We start from the raw sequence: 17716 nt of genomic DNA, 5'->3' as shown, positions 1-17716 counted from the left end.
CCTACAGTCAGGAAAGCGCTTCACCAGCAGGGCAGGGTAAAATAGGCCAAATTCCCCCAGAATAAAGCAGCAGGACCACACCATGGCCCGCTGTCCAGCACCCCTCTGGGGCTGCACCCCTGCCAACCCTCCTGCCTTTGTCCTGTTCAGCAAAGCATTTGCCTTTGAAAATCTGGCCTGCAGTTTTAAAAACGGCTAAGAAATTCCACTGCAATGTGTTTTTTTCTTGCTACCAAGAGCAGATTGCTGCACCGGTCATTGATAAAGCGACCCAAAGCCTCTGCACAGCTACAGAAGAAAAATGAAGCAGTAATACCTCAGCTGTTCTGAAATCTGAAGAAGCTGCTGCGAAGACCCACATCAAATAATTTACTGTGTGTAAATACGCTTTAGTTGGTCTGACAAGATCTTAAATGCTTCCTAATCTACTGATGGCCCACATTATTTTTTAATTCAGCTATATAAAGTAAAAAACCAATATTTCAAATGGCCAGGTAGTTCTCTGCTCACAAATGTATGTGTCTCTATTACAGAGAACCATGAAAACAAGCCCCGATGTATAAATATTACCCCTTCTCAACAACAGCGACCTGGTGGTTTTAGAGCTGTGCAGCTTTTACTTTAAGTATTAAACTAACCTCCAGGGCTTAAAACCCACAAGTTTTAAGATAAAAGAAAAGATGCTCTCAAAGATACGTTTAATTGATATTAGATGGAAGAATTCAAGATACTGTCTGGGAGATAAGCCCTTATAGAGACAGAAACTGTTTTCTAGTTCTAGGAGAAAATAAATCGTTCTATTGGTCTGTCGCTGGGCTTTGCTGGTAATAGATCACATGTATTTTAATGCAAGTTCAAATAACACACACACAAACAGCCACAAACTAGTCAGGTTGCCAAAACGCATCTTAAATAACACACCAAAAAATGGCCACAAACTAGTTAGGGTGCCAAAATGTATCAGATGTTAAGAAGCCTGTGGTCTTTGGGATGTCAGGGTGAGACAGACTGTTTGATGATGGCTTTTCAAGAGAAATTTCAGGGTTTCGTGTGCCATTCCTGAAACAGCCATGCTGCTGCAGAAGTAAAACAGAATTTGCTTAATAGTGATTATGATTTGTGGAGCCATTTTACGAAACTCCCTGATTGTTGTCTTGAAAAGGGTGAAAGCAATGTAAAAAATTCAGGGTTGTTATGTCTCAAAGGTAAGGAAGGCAAATGCAAAGCTACATGCAGCAGGACAATGGCTTCTAGCAGCACTGGCTTGTGCAGCTGCTGCCCAGACCTCCTCATGGAGACATGGGACATCAGGAGGAAACACAGAAAAAAAAAGAAAGAGGGAGAAAATTATGGAAAGTGGTGAAAAATAGCATCCTAGGATTAAAAATTCAGCATTTTTGAGCTGACAAGGAGCTCCTGGGGCAAGGAAGGCAGAGAAATGAGGTGGTGTTGAGGTCAGTGCTCAGGGGCATGTGGCACTGGGAAGCACAGTGGGGACGTCCCCACTGAACAGAACCAGCACCTCCAGCTGGTTCTCCAGGCAGCCCTTACACCAAAGCAAACCCTGTGCCCTTGGGAGGGTAAAAGTGCAGCATGCACAGGGTGGTACACAAGAGGAAAACCAAAGGTGGTAGCGTGGACAGTGTTGTTCTCTTCTCCTAAGTCGCAAGTGACAGGCTGAGAGGAAACGGCCTCAGGTTGCACCAGGGGAGGTTGAGGTTGGTTCTTGGGAACAATTTCTTCCCCAAAGGGCTGTCGGGCATTGGAACAGGCTGCCCAGGGCAGTGGTGGAGTCACCATCCCTGGAGGGGTTGAACAGACAGAGATGAGGTTTTCAGGGACATGGGGTAGTGCCAGGGGTGGGTTAACAGTTGGACTCAATCTTGAGGGTCTCTTCCAACCAAAATGGTTCTGAGATTCTGTCCAAGTGCACACATGTCACCGTGTGTCCCAGCATGACCCCACAGCGTGCAACATGCTTGGTCGCTCTGTAACCACAGATGAGGGGAAAAGAGAGTGACTAAGTCCTTGTCTGAAAGACAATTCAAAGGAAAACAGCAGGATCCAGCTTTAAATAACACCAGTGAGTCAAGCCCTGCTCAGATACGAGCCAGCAGCTCCAGGGAGCATCAGTGCTGCTTCAGTCCCTGAGCTACCAGCGACTATGGCAGCTGAGAGAACAGGAATTGGGTTGGTACCACTGTGCTGACCTTCGCAAAACTTGTGATGCAGACAGAGCCAAGGGAACAGTTCATGCCTTCACCTGCTATTTCCAGCCCTTACACATCTCCAGAGCAGGAACTTGGTACCCAGCACATGAGCACATCAGACAGCTATGCTGTCACTCGGACAGACTCACGTTACTGTCATTCTTCTGTGTTGAGAAGAGATGGAAAATAAAACTCCATTTTCCTGAAATTATCCTCACTCTCCATGCTTGCACGGTATCCATGACATGTGGGCACCACACCAGCTCTAACAGGGTCAATGATACAGACACTGACTTTCAGAGCCTTTCCCTCCTTCTGGTAAATCAATCCCAGCTTGACCTGCTCGTTAATTCAGCAGGCACAGACACACGGAGCACCAAGGGACGGTGGATGGGGCAGACAGGGGACATCATCCACAGTAGCGTGGATGCACCAGCAGACAACGGACACCGTCCCATCACTTTGCATTTTTCTTTCTGGATTTCATACCTGGAAATTTCTCAACAGAGCAAGAATAACCCAAAGGAAGAAAGCAGCGGACCAGGGGATCCCTCTGCTGGCCTCTGCTGCCCAAACATACCATGGTGTAACTCCTCTGCGCATCCCCTTTGGAAAATCAGAGATTTCATTAAAAGCACCAAACAGTTACAGCATTCAACCATTTCTCCTATTTTAACGTGGATGCTAGGTAAAAAAAGCACTAGTGTGTGTGATTTATTCTTCAGTTCTGTTTTTAGTCCTAAGTTTTATCTCGGAGTTTAGCACTCCATGGAATTAATAAAGCCAGAAAAACATCACTTCACATATGTCTGATTGAGAACAGAGAGTAGGGATAGCTGACTTGTCTCGGACATTATCAAGCACCACAGGTTTGACGGAGGCTCAGACAGATGCAGTGGCAGGGCAAGTGGTGAGACTAAGACAAAAATGGTTTTGAGTTGAGAGAGAAAAAGAGCAAGATTAAAATGGAGAAAACAGAAGACAGAGAAGGAGGTCAGGGATATAGTTAACAATATGAGGAAGATAGTGTCCTGAAACGTTACCATAAAATAAGGGTCCTGTGCTCGGTGAGCAGGACTCTCAAGGCATTTTTCGGAGGTGGCTGCAGTGCTGCCATGCAGGGTTAAAACAGAATGGGGTGCCCTGGAGTTACAGAAACTTGTAACTGTAGGAATGGGTCATCTGCCAGGAAGATAAAACCTCATGAAGTGACAGTGCAAAGGTGTGAGAATTCCAGGCAGTTTGATTCAGGCCCATCCTCTGAGAGAGCAGAAATAAGGTGGAAAGAGAAAGCTAATCCCTCGTGTGTTTCCATCAAGACCCCAGAGATACAGCAGGAATGGAGTTGGTCCTGTACATTCACAGCTGCCTTTCAATTTATATTTACAACAATCTTTCTAATTCCTGCCGCAAAAGCATGCCCCCTCTTGAGCCCCAGAATGGTGGTGTGAACTGCAAAATAATTGAAAAACCTTCACCTCAGACCCTTGTGCCCTCAACATGAAAGCCCTACAACACTTCACACCAATGACTACTGTGGTGACAATAAGACCTGTGACAAGTTGTTGAATCTCATGGTCAGAAAATGAAAAATCCAAATTTTCTCAAATGGTCAGGAGTCCTATTCCAAGAGTGCTGCGCCCAAAGGCTTAGACCGAGCTCAGGTCTGAGCCTCTTCTCACCCAGACATTGGCCTTTCTGCTGGCTGCATTTGCCCCTCAAACTCTATTTCTTAGCCAGCAGTTGCTCCTTTTCCAGCCCAGGGTCTCCAAGGTAGCAAGGCTTCATGTTTATTCACACATGCAAATCATATTTCCAAGTGTGGAGCAAGCTGAGTGCCCTGTTCCCATGGAAACGATTCAGATGCATTTACATGAATGGTCAATTTTACAACTGCAGAAAAATCCTTGACATCGTCACAGTGGAACACAGACTCAGGGACTAAACAAACCAAGTTCTTAAACCTCAGTAAGAGCCATGGAGAGAAATAACCATGCAACAGCAGCAGGTGGATACACCGGAGTCAGAATTTCCACTGATGCCAACTTTGAGCAGCCAGACAACTCTAGAGCAGGTTGCAGCAGTTGGAAACAGCAACGTTTCCTCATTGACCCCTAAAGCTGCTCCTCAGTATGGCAAATGGGAGCTAAATAGGACCCCTGGTCCCAAACAAGCCAAACCCAGATGGTACCTGAGAAATTTGTGCTGCTTGCTTTTGTTTTGCATAAGCCATTGCCCTGGGTCTGTGGGATTTCGGAGAGAACTTTTACCTGTTTGTGAAGCCACTTTAGCTCCCAAGTGGGAACAGTCCCTGGGGAATCACTTTTTGTAATTCAGTCTCATAAACAACTTGGTGAAAGAAAAAGACCCCAGAAAACAAAACACATAAACAACAAAACACACAGCACACCACAAGCAATGCAAGTGATGAAACAGCTGACATGATTCAAATCCCCAAGAACAGCTTGAGATCTCAGAGGGGAGGGGATGTGGAGATGAAGGGCTTTCCCTTGAAGACAGTAATTAAAACAAGGGTGATTTCCTTCCACATCAGTTCACTTGTCCATTATTTTCAGACTACTACTTTGCATCTATTCCACTTGATAGGCCAATTCTTCCTCTCGACCACGTCCCTCAGGGAAGTCATAACCCTCCGTCTGCACTTTCCCTGCCTGCTTCCCTGGGAACAATATCAGCTGCAAATCCAGATTTATGACTTGGCTAAGAGAAGGGAGCTAAAGAAAGCAGACAAGGAATAACTTGGTCAAACAAGATATAGCTGTGATCAGTAACAAAACTGCCAAGGGAAACGCTGGGGCAAGGGAGAGACAGATTTGAATGGGCTCTGCTCAAAAACGTGCTGATGTGCCACGCTTTGGTAGCACTGGGAAGAGATACAAAGACACATCCACTCACATTTTTGAATGCACGAGGCAACAATATAGAACATTTAAAACCCCCATATACTCTTTTTCATTTCATTCAAGATTTTTCCTCTTGAATTTCTGCCTTAAGTGATATGACACCCATGGGTGAAGCTCCAGTTCTAGACCAACTAAAATGTCTTAAGCTACTCTTTCAGCTAATGAACCTCAGCTCTGGTTTCCACCTGTGTGCTGTGCATTCGTCCTGCTCAGCTCCAACATCCAAGATACAGCACAGAGCTTTGGACCACAGTCATGGGGACTCATGTCCGGAAATCCAGGGCTGATCAGGGATAAATTAAATCTTAGTGTGACTGAAGCACCCTCTGGAAGTGCTTGTTTCTCTCTTCCTTGACTAGATACAAAGCAGGAGTTTCAGATGCTGAAACTACGTGGGATAAATCCAGGCTTCCATATGTGTTTGGACCCTGGATAAAATGAATCAATCACCTTCTGGACAAAGACTTTGGCTGCCACACTTCACAAGGTTAAGGAAAGAAAAAAACATTTGGCATTTTCATGCCAGAATGTCAGAATTTCTGTGGTGGAAGAGGCCACAGACACATTTAATCTTGTTCAGCAACAAGATTTAAAGCTCGTATCTTGCTTATGCAAAATGGCTGGAAACATTTCTCTGACCCCAGTTGACTTGTCTTGATTAACAGCCCGTGTCACTTTTATTTTGGTTACTGTGAACACAGTTGCTATTCTGTGCCTTGATGCAACATCACCACATTACTAGTTTAAGACTTGCCAGATGAAGAACAGAAAAGGATGAAAAATACTTTGGTAGCACTTTGAAGAGTGGGGGATGAACGGTGCCATAACTCATGACATAACCAAAACTCCAGACAGTACAGAATTAGCTCACCGCAAGCTCAAATTAAACTTTCTCTCTAACGAACCGCAATATGACAGAGGCCGGAGGTGCCGGGAAGCAGCAGCCCGGGCTCAGCATCGCGTGGCCATGGGCACTGGAGCTGCAGTATCGCTCCCTCTCAAAATAGCTCCTGAAGCGAGTGTTCCCAGACAACGCAAAGATAAAATGTGACATTGGACCAGATCCCAGGTATCCTCTCAGCTCCGTGATTACAGTATAAATCCCATAGAATATTTATCATGCTGGAAAAAGAATCTTGTCTGGAATTAGTTAATGGGTTTTCCCTAGGGAATAAAAGCCTCCTTCCTTTCCTTGTACCACACAAGGATTCAAAAACAGAACACAGTCCGAGCTTTTCATTTCAGACTGTTGGTTTGTAGACACACTGTGTGGACAAGGAGTTAAACAGCTCTCCCTGTGGAAATCGTCCACCCACCGGTGCAGAGGGTCACTCCGCTTCCACAGCCAGGACATGGGCAAAGCAGGTTTAACCAACATGGGCCATTCCCGGGCTGAGGTAGATGCAGCAGCACGAGCATCAATCAGGGAATCGGGGCAGCAAAATAATGCAGGAAATTAAAAGGAAAACAGGAGCAACTTGCACGAACCCAAAACATTTCAGGGGAAAGGAGAGCTTGAGCCAAGCCAAACCATATTTGCATTCCTGTGGAACAAGTTAGGTACAGGGCATCGAGACCAAAGACAACTAATAAAAGATAATTAATCTGGAGACTGGCAAAAATCTAGCCACCTGTACCCAAGCTCAGATTAAGCACAGCTTTCTGAACTATAATCTTCCACTGAGTGTTAGTGGTTTGGGCTCAGACCCGGTGTCTTCTGCCCAAGTTCTGATTAAATATGAATCAGAGACAACTCACAGCAAAGCCGACTGACTCCCAGAACCCTTCTGACTGCGACCAGTCTGGGAGGAGAGCAGGCAGAGTACAACTAACTGGGGATTTCAGGTGGATGCTTTCTAATTGTTTAATTACAAGAGGAACTGATGGAGAGGGAATTGGATTTTCACTGTACAAGGAGATTTCAACAAGCAAGCCAAGCAAAAATACTTTACTGGGACAGAGCCTGACAAGAAACAGTTCTTAAGTATTTTGCTTTAATTCCCGCCTTGTACTGACCAGTTGCTTTCTACTTCTTGCCTTGCTTTACTTTTGTCTTTAAGTGATTTTTCTGATGCCTGTCTTGTTCCAATTTGTATCTTGGATTTAACTAGGTTATTCCTGCTCTGCAACAGCTTCCTGCGTCACCGCTCTATGTCAGTCCCACAGCAGACAGAGCACTGATGACAGACTTACACTGCTATTAATTCTTCTCAGCTTGAAAGCTGAGAGCTCACACCCTTCCTCACCTGCCCTGGGGAGACTTCATCCTCATACATCTTCAACCTTTAGGCCTGTGTCACAGAGTACTCCTGTTGGGGTGGTCTTAGAGCAGCACAACCTTACAATGCTCGTCTCCCTTGGAGCTGCATTTGGCAGCTCAGCTCCAGCCTGGGTTATGACCACAGCCTGTCCACAGCAGCTCCTCTACACCCACAGACCTTCTCCTCCATCCATCCCTTTGCTGCTCACGACTCAGCCCATCTTTGCAACAACAGGGTCAGTATATCCACCCCTGCCAAGGAAAGCCAGAAGGGGTTTTGGTGCCCGCCCCCCGCCTTTCCTGGTGCCTTCTCCCCGCAGGCAGCTGGCAGCAGGTCCAGCGCAGCCCTGGCTTTGGGCACGCTACCACACACTCATTTTCTTTGGAGCCCAGGCTTATTTTTCCAAGAGTCCCTGCCCCATGAGTGTATTTTCAGCAGACTATTTAAGAGCTTGGCATTTTCCCTGTCTAAATGACCTGCTGCCTGTTGGTTCTCCTCCCAAAGCCCAACTTGGGACCACCCTCTTCTACCATTAATTTTAACAGTTTACTTAGCAAATTTTGTGATCGTGACCTTGAGCAGACTCATCATGGCTCCCAGCACTTTGTCACTCCTTGCTGCACAAATGACACAAGCCAGCTATGCAGGGGAGTTTTCAATCAAAGCAACTGGAGCTATGTCCTCAGCATGGTCAACCTGGCACAGAAAAAGAGTATTTTTCTTGGTAGCAAACACCTGGCAGGCAAATGAGTCGCCATCTTCCAGCTCTGCCTTGCCTCACTTACTGTCAGCAGCATCTGCTTTGTGCAAAACTATCAGAATATGACCCTGCGCATTTCCCATTCCCGCCCTTTTCATCTCATTTACAAAGACTCACATGGTTCTTAGATTTATACTTTTTGCAATATCTTATGTCGATAGCGAATCCTTTGTATCCACAACAGGCTCTGCCATCTGAAGTACATAATTACCTTCATAGCCCATTTTTTGGTAAGCACTGCAAATAGAGTACGGAGGAGATTTTTCAGTCAGTTCCTGTCTAGTATGTTTTGCACATAGACATCAAAGCACTTTATAGGCCAGCAATACATACCACTCAGCATGATTTTGTGGCTGAGGCCAATAAAACAAAAAGAGACAAAGTGACTTGCAGATTTTCAGAGTCTGAGAAGTCCATTCTTCTCCATGCTGCATTCCTGCAGTCTGGGTGACTAATAAACCCTGTAACGTTTCACCAGCATTTAAAGGACAATTCTGATTCTCGCTTTCCCTTCCACAAAACCTCCCCAGCCAAACCTCAGGCTAGCACCTCCCTCTTGATGTGCTGGACCCAACCTCAATCTCCTGAGCCCCTGGAGAAAGCTTCAGCCTCCTGCACTCATCACAGAGCAACTTGTTTCACAGCCCCTCCAGAGCTCTTCATTATTAATGCCTTTGCTTTTTTGGCCTGGCAAATTTCTCGATTCCTCATTCTTTTTGGTTTTTGTTTTCCATTTCACTTCCCCAGAGGCTGATATATTCCTCCTCCTGGAAGATCCTATTGTAACTCACAGGGCTAGTGGCTAAAGAAGTCAAAACATCCCCTTTCTTATTACCCTACTAGGGGCTGTTGCCCTGTATTTATGGGCATTTTTCCCTCCTAGGAACTGCACAAATACAGAAAAGCTAAACACACTGAGCTCTGCAAAGGAGGAAAATCCATCACAATTCAGAAAATATAGAAGTGTATCTCTCCCAAGAACATGTTCCTAATTGGACTTAATGTTTATAATCACTGTGTGCTTATTGAAGGGCCCCATTAACCCACCAGAGAATCATTATGCAAAGTCACCTTCATCGTTCTCATTTTTTATATTCCAAGAGATAACCAAACAAATTAGCAAAAAGCCAATTACAAAGGACAATAATAAGCTGGAGAGGGACCAGTTGGTGACAGGCAAGGACTGCAGAAACAGATCTAGAGACACCAGAACCCCCCTGCCCAGTGAGGGTTTGAGTGGGAGCAGGGCTGAAGTGTCACCTCCCACTGCTGGAGGTGACAGAGCCCACCTGGGGATACACACACTGTTCTTTATGCACATACAGAGACGCCATACGCGCATCTCTGTAAAATGCACATGGAGATGTGATGTGATGTCAGTCTGGTCAAACTGGTCCAACTCTGTACACAGGATTTTATGCCAGTTCGGCTTAGAATAATTTACTGGATTTTGACATAACCAGTTATGAACGGGCACAAGAGCACGGCAGAAGCTGGAGATAAAACTAAGTTAAATGACAGAAGTGAGTTATTAAACTCGTCACAAACCAGCAACCTCAAGCTCTCAGATGAAATGCTGGATGCCAAAGGTCTTTTCTGGAAATAGACCCAATTCAAACCTCAGCAACAATCTCCCTTTCATCTATTGTTTCCGTTTGGGCTGGCTGGTTCTAATGTACAGAAGGCTGTGCAGAAGGTTAAGCTCTGCTGGGGTGTCTAGCTGCCCATATAGAGAAAACCTGCAGCCCTCGTGGTGCTGCTGCTCTGTCCACCCTCTAAACATGGGCTGAGTTTTGCAGTTTGGCTTAACCCTGCCAAAAAGACAGGGCAGGCCTTCCGCCTTTCTGCTGCTGATACCCAGCTTATAACTACCTCTTTAAAAAATAAAAATAAATTTAAAAAACAACATAAACAAAAACCCCCAAACAAACAACATTAAAAAATAAAAATAAATACATTAAAAAAAAAACCCACACATAAAACACTTGATGTTATAATTTAACATCCCTGGGTACTGCAGGCTCTAAGCGCCACAAAAACCACTTGCCTGCTTTTTGCTGCAGGCAGATCTCCCGCAACACTGCCTTGCTGTTCAAGTCCAAGGTCTTTTATTACATGATTTTCTCCAGCTATACATTAAGAGCACCACAGAAAAACTGAGAGGGTGCCACACGTGTAGATGGGTATGCACTGAATTGTTGTATATGTAAAAGGTGGATAATAAATGAAAACAATTCAAAGAACAGAAGTCTTAAAGTCAAGTATCAAGAGGGGGAGATTCACATTTCCTGTGTGTGTATAGACACACATAGGAACATCAGCGTGGCCATGAAAAATAAATGTTGAGTGGAGAATTTCAACTCGTGCAATACAACCATGAAGCAAAGAAACTGGATTGCTGCAGGGCCTTTTTTGCCCCCCCCAATTATCTAGGCTTCCCAAGAGGACACAGAGAGGCAAGAGGAGTTGGCAGCATCTCAAACGCACCAAGATCAGAGGATGTTGCATGAGGTTACACCACATACCTGTAAAGCCCAGGTTTCCTGCAACACTCATCAGTGATTTCTTCAATGCCAATGAGATGCAATAATATTGTGTCACCTGCCCAATTAATGCTTCTCTAGTATCCTAAACCTGGACAGTAGTACTTCTTTGGATACTGGGGAAAACACCACCCAGCAAAGGTGGTGGTACCTCATAACACCCGAAAACGATCATCCACAAAACCAGAGAGAAAATAAAAACGTTTCCTTACAATTTCACATTCCATGTTTCAGTCACTTCAAGATAGAGTCAACAATTCTGTCCACCTAAGGATACTTCTCCTAAGAGCTCCTAGAGCTGTCTCCTCTTCCAGTTGTTATCTCAGTTATTCAGGCCCCTTCCTAATGGATAATTCCTTCCCTGAAGAGAAAATTTCTAACAGCATCACCAAAAATCAGCTGCAGTTTTTCTGCACAGGAGAATGTGTCATGTAGCACAACTGCCACTTCCTATCTCAGACACAACATTTCAACAGTGCGTAGGTGTTGACAGGAACATTATCCAATACATTTTTAATCTCATGACTCTTAAAAGGATTAGGAAGGATTTGAGCGACTAAAAAGAAAACACATCTACCTTCTATTCCTGCGTTTTATGTATTATGAAAATGTAGTCCACAAATCTACTCCTTCAAATGTAAGTTTTCTGTCTGAGCAGTGAAATTCTCATGTAAACTAAAGAGCTACCAAATTTCACTGATTTTCTTCCTTCTCTCTAAGTCCAACCCAAGCTCTTCGCCAACAAGGCAAACCCCTTCAGAAGGTGCCACCCCGGGACAAAACACGTGCTCCCCACCTCCCTGCTCATGGGCTGTGCAGCTCACACAGGCTTTGTTAGAAGATTTCTTATTTGTACAATCAGAACTGTTGATATCTGGCCTTTGATTTCTTTCCTCTTGTGATTAATAGTAAATCATGTTTTGCCTGCATTGTAACAGCATCCATTATGATAGGCTCATTAATGCACTTCCTGACTCTTTTTGCATCCAATGGCTTATAAACATCATTGTTTAGTTTTGCCTTAGTAGGGTTGATGGATGAACACCCTAAATGACTAAGAAGGAAACAAGCCACTGCAGCTCAGCCCCAGCCGTCAGCAGACACAAAAATCCTCCAGTTGGATAGAAAAGGCACGGAATGACATTAATGCCCGTGCCTTGCTTGGCTAACTAACCTTCATAAAAGTAGTGCTTTATTTAAAGAGGAAAGAAATCAATAGAACTCCAGCCTCAACACCAGCCCACCTTCCCACGCATGCCAATCACCATGATATTCTGGGGCTAGATATGTTCAAGACATATTCACCAAATACTATTAACAGATTGAACTCTTTGCTCTATCTTACTTAACTTGCCGCATAATCTCCAGCATTTTGAAGGCCTCTAGCTCTGCTAGTTCTGAGCAGCGCATGAACAATCTTCATCTCTCAAGGGGGCTACTCATGCTGTTTGTGTAAAACTGGACCATATCTTCAGCATTTGCTGACCTAGGCCAGACAGCAAAAATGTTGGAGTCAGGCTTGAAGCAGTTCAGAACCTTTGACTCTGTTATAGCAGATTATAAAAGAGATTAATTTTTCTGAAACAACCCCAAACGGAGACAGTCGCCCAGTGAGGGACCGCTTCCCTCTGGATACACAGAGGAGTTGTGTTTCTGTAAAATCTGAACGGCCACTGCTATCTCCAGTTATTTCTAAGCAAATGATTAGGAAGGACTGGAATGAAAGAAAACAAAACCTGCTCATCTCAGCCCAGATGGTACCGTGCATTCCCATCTGAACCACTTTGCTGTTCACAAAATCACCCTGCAAAAGCCATTTAACAGCTCCAATGTGCATGTGTCCAGCTGGTGAGTGGAAAGCTTTGCAAATCTCTTATTTTCCATCCAGTGGCACCTGCTGTTTGTCAGCACGTTACCAGGGCCAGGGCATTAGGGAACCATATGGTGTGGGGAAGGAGCTGCTGGAATGATTCATATTGTGCTAACGACACAGCAGGCCATCCACAAGGGCTCAGTCATACAGAAGACGTTGAACTCAAGAAAATGGGATGTTTCCTCTAAAGTTTTGGAACATTTGCCCTGGCAATAATTATCAATTTTTTACAATAAGAAATTATTCTCTAACCTTTAATTAAATGAAGTTATCAAATTGTCTCTAGGGGGTTCCATCCTCAAGCAAAGGATGGACTTTCAAAGGAACATAATGATAGGAAGTCTGAAGCCAAAAGGTATCACCACATTTCGGAATGATTAGTCAAGAAACATGACTTGGCTATGGTCCAATATCTTCCACACTCTGGGACTATCCACAGGTGGGCTTTTGCTTCTGTCTATTGCAAAACTAGGTCTGATGTGAGGTCCGGGTTCAAACCTCTCTGAGGCCCAGGGCAGGGAGAACACAACTATCCCAGCTGCTGCTCTCTCCTGCTGGAGGAAGACTTGGGTAGTGGAAGCAGATGTGCTGTTCCTGATTCCCTTCCTCCCTCCATCACTGTCAAGAACTGAATTATTTGGCAATTATATAGATTAGATCTTAAAGATCTGAATTTGTGTGATCAAGTGCCTGTTAGTGCCTATTAGTAAAAAATTGTGCCTCGTTAATGGCATAAATGAAAGCTAGGAAATTCAGTATTTCCTTTGGACACAAGTGAAAGAAATAAATCACTCCTGTAATGTAATCAGAGATCAGTGCCTAGGATTCTACAGTCTAAAATATACTCATGAATGAGCACGTTTGAGGATTCAGCTTTTGAAATTACTGAAGAGAGCAGATACCAACATTCCAGATCTCAGTTCCTTGACACATAACTGGAGGTGGGCTGGAATCACTGTCCCAGAGATAACAGACCATATCACCACCAAGTTTGCTCCTCAAGGTGGATGACACGCATTGGTATGTACTGGCTGTGCAAACACAAGGTATCCAACAAATACCTGGTCAGTGCAAGGCAGCTAACATGCTGTAATTCCCACATTAATTTTCAGTAACTATCGTAAGCAAGAAAAAAACCACAGCTAACATTTCTGGCTTGTAATTTGACATACAATCATCTGGTTATTGTCTGATAACAGCGTATATAGTCACACAGGAGTGATTTATCTAGTGATAAAACTGCTATCTACTTTGAGGGAAGTTACCCCTTTAGTGCATAGCATCTGGACCCAAGCCGGAATGTGTGATTTTATCATAAAACCCCAGAGCAAGTGGCCTTAAAAATTACTATTCTAGTTCAATATTTGTCATACGTATTTTAAAATAGAAGTGCGGAGCAGCTCTAGCGATCTGCCCTGGAGGTATATCAATTTAGCCGAGACAAGAGTTTGTCCCTGGTGACTGTTTAAAAACATCAAGCAACATCTATTTATTTTATCCTCAGACCAGAGTTTCCAGTAGCAAATGTATGAACTTTCATGTTAGGTGATAGTGAACACCAAACATCAACCCAGAGCTGGTCCCAGGAAGAGCTTCATGGTTCACTTGAGTGACCACTGATGGACGCTCAGGTTTAAGCAATGGGCTTAAATGCCTGCGGCACGTGCTCTTCATTGCTCTCTCCCACATAGCATCACCTCCAATACTTTATTGTTTTCAGAAAGAACAAACTCTAGACTGTTCACAAAATTTGATTAAACATGTTTCGTTTTTTGTTGTTGGGTCTTTTTTTTTGAAAGATCATAAATCACCTAAAAGCCTTCAGTTTGAAAGCCACATTTAGCAAGCAGTAGAAAGCTATGGCGTAAATTAGAGGAGTTACATATAAAACCATGTAAGGATTAAACTCTATATTCCTCCTATGGAACAGTATCATCAGTCCTTTCCCAATCTCATTCCGCTGATCTCAAGAGTCCACAAAACCAGAGCAGAACACAGCCACAAAACGAGCAAGTCTGAAGACACAGTTATTTCTGAAAACACACAGAAATCCTACAGCTTCCTGGTGATTTTCCCTGTATCCCACCAACACAGCTCAGAGACCCTCTCTGCAACCCCTTCTCCTTCACTGTAGGTGATGGGGTACAAGCAGAGAAGGGACAGAGTCACACCTGGACCTCTCACAAGGGCCACCTGAGAAGAAACCTCCTCCCACACCGCAAACACCATAACCCTGGAAATGGCTCAAGTCACCATGTAAACGACTCTGCACAATCTTCCTCAGCAAGCTGACTCACCAGCCAGTGCTGCTTGCCATAAGGGACCAGGAGATGCCTGAAGTCCCCGGGGATGGCTACAAGATAAGACAGAGACGGACTAAACGAAGCTGAACGTTGCTTAGTGATTTGGTGTGGGCAGATAAGTTCATTCCTGCAGTGAAAGCCGATGGCAAGACTTTATATAGCTGGGATTCTCAGACACGCATGGCACAGGGTTGATCTCTACTCAGACGCTTGTCGAATGTTTTTAACTGGGCTATTTGCTCTGCTTTTAAGTGTCTGGGGATGCTGTGGTCAGCTGGTAAGTTCACAGAGAAAGATTTGCTACAGAAGCATTCAGGCTTGGGAAGGAGGCAAAGTATTTATACTGCTGAACCAAGTAATAAGTGAGAGGGAGAAAAAGTAACACTTAAAACCAGGTAATCTGAGCAAAGCACATTTTCATGCAGAATACATACTTCCCTCCAGGGATTCATTAGAGAAGAAAAGGAGATTTGCTTCTGTTTGTTTGGAAAGGCAGATTTGTTCATGGCTGTGAAAAAATTAGGGATTGCCAGCATTTCCCCAGGTAACTAACATATTTGTTGTAGACCAAGTCAGATCTTAGTTTAAAAGGGAAAGAGCTGATCATCACGGTTCAAAGCGAGAAAGGGATGAGACAATATTCAGGTCAGCCCAAGCTCTGTTTCAAAAGGGGCCATAGGCCACTACTGAAAGTTACTACCACTATTAAAAGGACCTTGTGTCATCTGTAATTTGGTTGTTTTGCAACCAAAACGTGCTCAAACTGTTATTCTTCGGTTTAGTTCTGGATATGAATTTCCAAAGATCCTTAATGTCTCTAATTTCCTCCAAAATAACATTTAAGCCAATTCTCAGTTTCCCATGTACTGAGAGATATTAGATTTGATCTACAGCTTGGGGTTCATGTCCCTCAGACCCTTGCGACAACTGCACCTTTTTCTCTCAATTGCTGCTTTTATGAATTGCTGTACAATTGCTTATTGCTGGGACAAGAAGAGCACGTTTTTCAGCCTCTGATCTCCAGCACTTTCCTTGAGCATCTCAGTGCAGCACTGACCTGGTACCTTCCCTTGCCAGAGATGCTGTTCACCCCACCACTGACACCAAGTCAGACAAAATTTTCAGAAGGAAATGGTGTCCTTCTGGTTTCTCAAGCGCCTCAAGTCGGCTATAAAGGATCTGTGGGGCTGTGCACAACCGGAGCACGAGTGCTTGAATAAACATTCCTGAAATCTTACAAACAAGGGCAGCTGAAATCTTTAAAGGAGAACAAAACTCTCTATCTCCCCCTCTGAATAAGAAACTTCGCTATCATTATTTCTGTATCTGTGTAGCCTGGTTAGCTCAATCATCTTGTCTGAAATTCTGGAGAACTTTGCTGGGCATCTGTGGCAGCGTAACTGTGTGATTGCACTTTGCAATGGAAATCCAGGCTGCTTAATCATTCCAATCCACTCATCAAGCTATTGAGGTCTCCATATGTTCCCATACAGAAATGTTTAGCGGTCCAAGCTCCAGCCAGAGAACTCAGAGAGGGATGAACCTTGCCTGTCTGGAACATCTGCAGGTAGATTATCTAAATGGGAATGGCACTCTGTTCACAACAGGGCTGGGAAGCTTCTGCCAAAAAGAACATTATCTATTTCCAGGTGTGCATCTCACCTCTTTCTCTCTGGACCCACAGCTGCATCTGCTATTACTTACAGGAGACTGCGCTGAGAGATATATATTTCTGGAGTCTGCATGAATTATTCCACTTCATGTGCAGAGTTTTTGCTCCACTGGTTTTGAAAATGATCCCCATGTCTTTAAAACTGGTTGCTATTAAATCTTATAAATAATTTTGTTCCTGATCAGAGGAGTTTCCAGCAATACAATTACCTGTGAGTAGCTAATAAAGGCCATAGCTACAGTGCAGTAATGAATTTATAAATTAAAGTTTGCTTTGCCCTTGAGTCAGAGCAATTAGCATCACACAATCTTCTTGCAGAGCAGCGATGCGAGACTTCTCAGAAGCCACTTATTGTGAACACAATCAATAGCGTACACTTGGGAGACCATTGTGCACATTGTTTAGGCAAGCTCAAGCAACAGCCAGTCTGAGTAACATGATGGCTTTGGTTAACCTGGTTGCTAAGCTCTGACAGAAGCATCAATTTAATGCCCTCAAGGACCTGTGAGCAAGGACAAGTTGGGAAATGCTGTACAGCAGAGCCCATATTCCAGCACTTACCCTCTGTTCACCACAGACTTCAGGTTCCTCTGTCCATATCTTAAAAGCACTGGTGTCACCTCTAGTTTGGGCTCTCCCCGTACTTCAGGATTAGCACAAGAAGTGACAAGACAAGTTATTTCATAGTAGTCTAATTCATGAGAGTTTATATAGAGGTCTGACAATGTCCTCCTCCATGCCCATGAACAGCCACCAAAGGCGCTATGATCAATCCCATCCAGCCTGTTTCCTTTCATTTCTTTCACAGTCTATATATTTTTCTAGCACAAACACAAGACTTTGTTCTGGGATGTTTATTGTGTCACTATGCACCTAATTTTCCCACTATCAGGGCAAAGAGGCAAACTGAGTATGACACACCACAGTTTCTCATGAACCAAAGAGGACTTATTGCACCAACAAAAAATGCTGAGCCACAGGAAATGAAATACATGTTCTACCTGAATCCCCTGCCACAACAGGATCGCTGTTGTCACTGGAGACAGAGCCAAGTCAACATGAGCATCATTTGAGAGCAGCGGTTCCATAAGCCCAGGCAGAAAGCAGGACTAGCAGAGAATGTCTGTCTGTCACCACCAGTATTGTTATGTCAAACGTGTACCAACCCAG

The 17716-nt window shown here is 44.2% G+C and overlaps 1 long non-coding RNA gene across 1 annotated transcript in view; it reads right to left on the bottom strand.

Annotated features, from left to right (window-relative positions):
• The window catches only part of LOC135575762 (uncharacterized), a 40404-nt gene that overhangs the window by 8858 nt on the left and 13830 nt on the right, over window positions 1-17716 (bottom strand). The gene's annotated exons all lie outside the window — the stretch shown is intronic.

This window comes from Columba livia, chromosome 18 (genome assembly GCF_036013475.1).
Source record: "Columba livia isolate bColLiv1 breed racing homer chromosome 18, bColLiv1.pat.W.v2, whole genome shotgun sequence".
Lineage (NCBI taxonomy): Eukaryota > Metazoa > Chordata > Aves > Columbiformes > Columbidae > Columba > Columba livia.
Note: the sequence above shows the minus strand (reverse complement) of the source record. Positions and strands in the feature narration are given on the sequence as shown.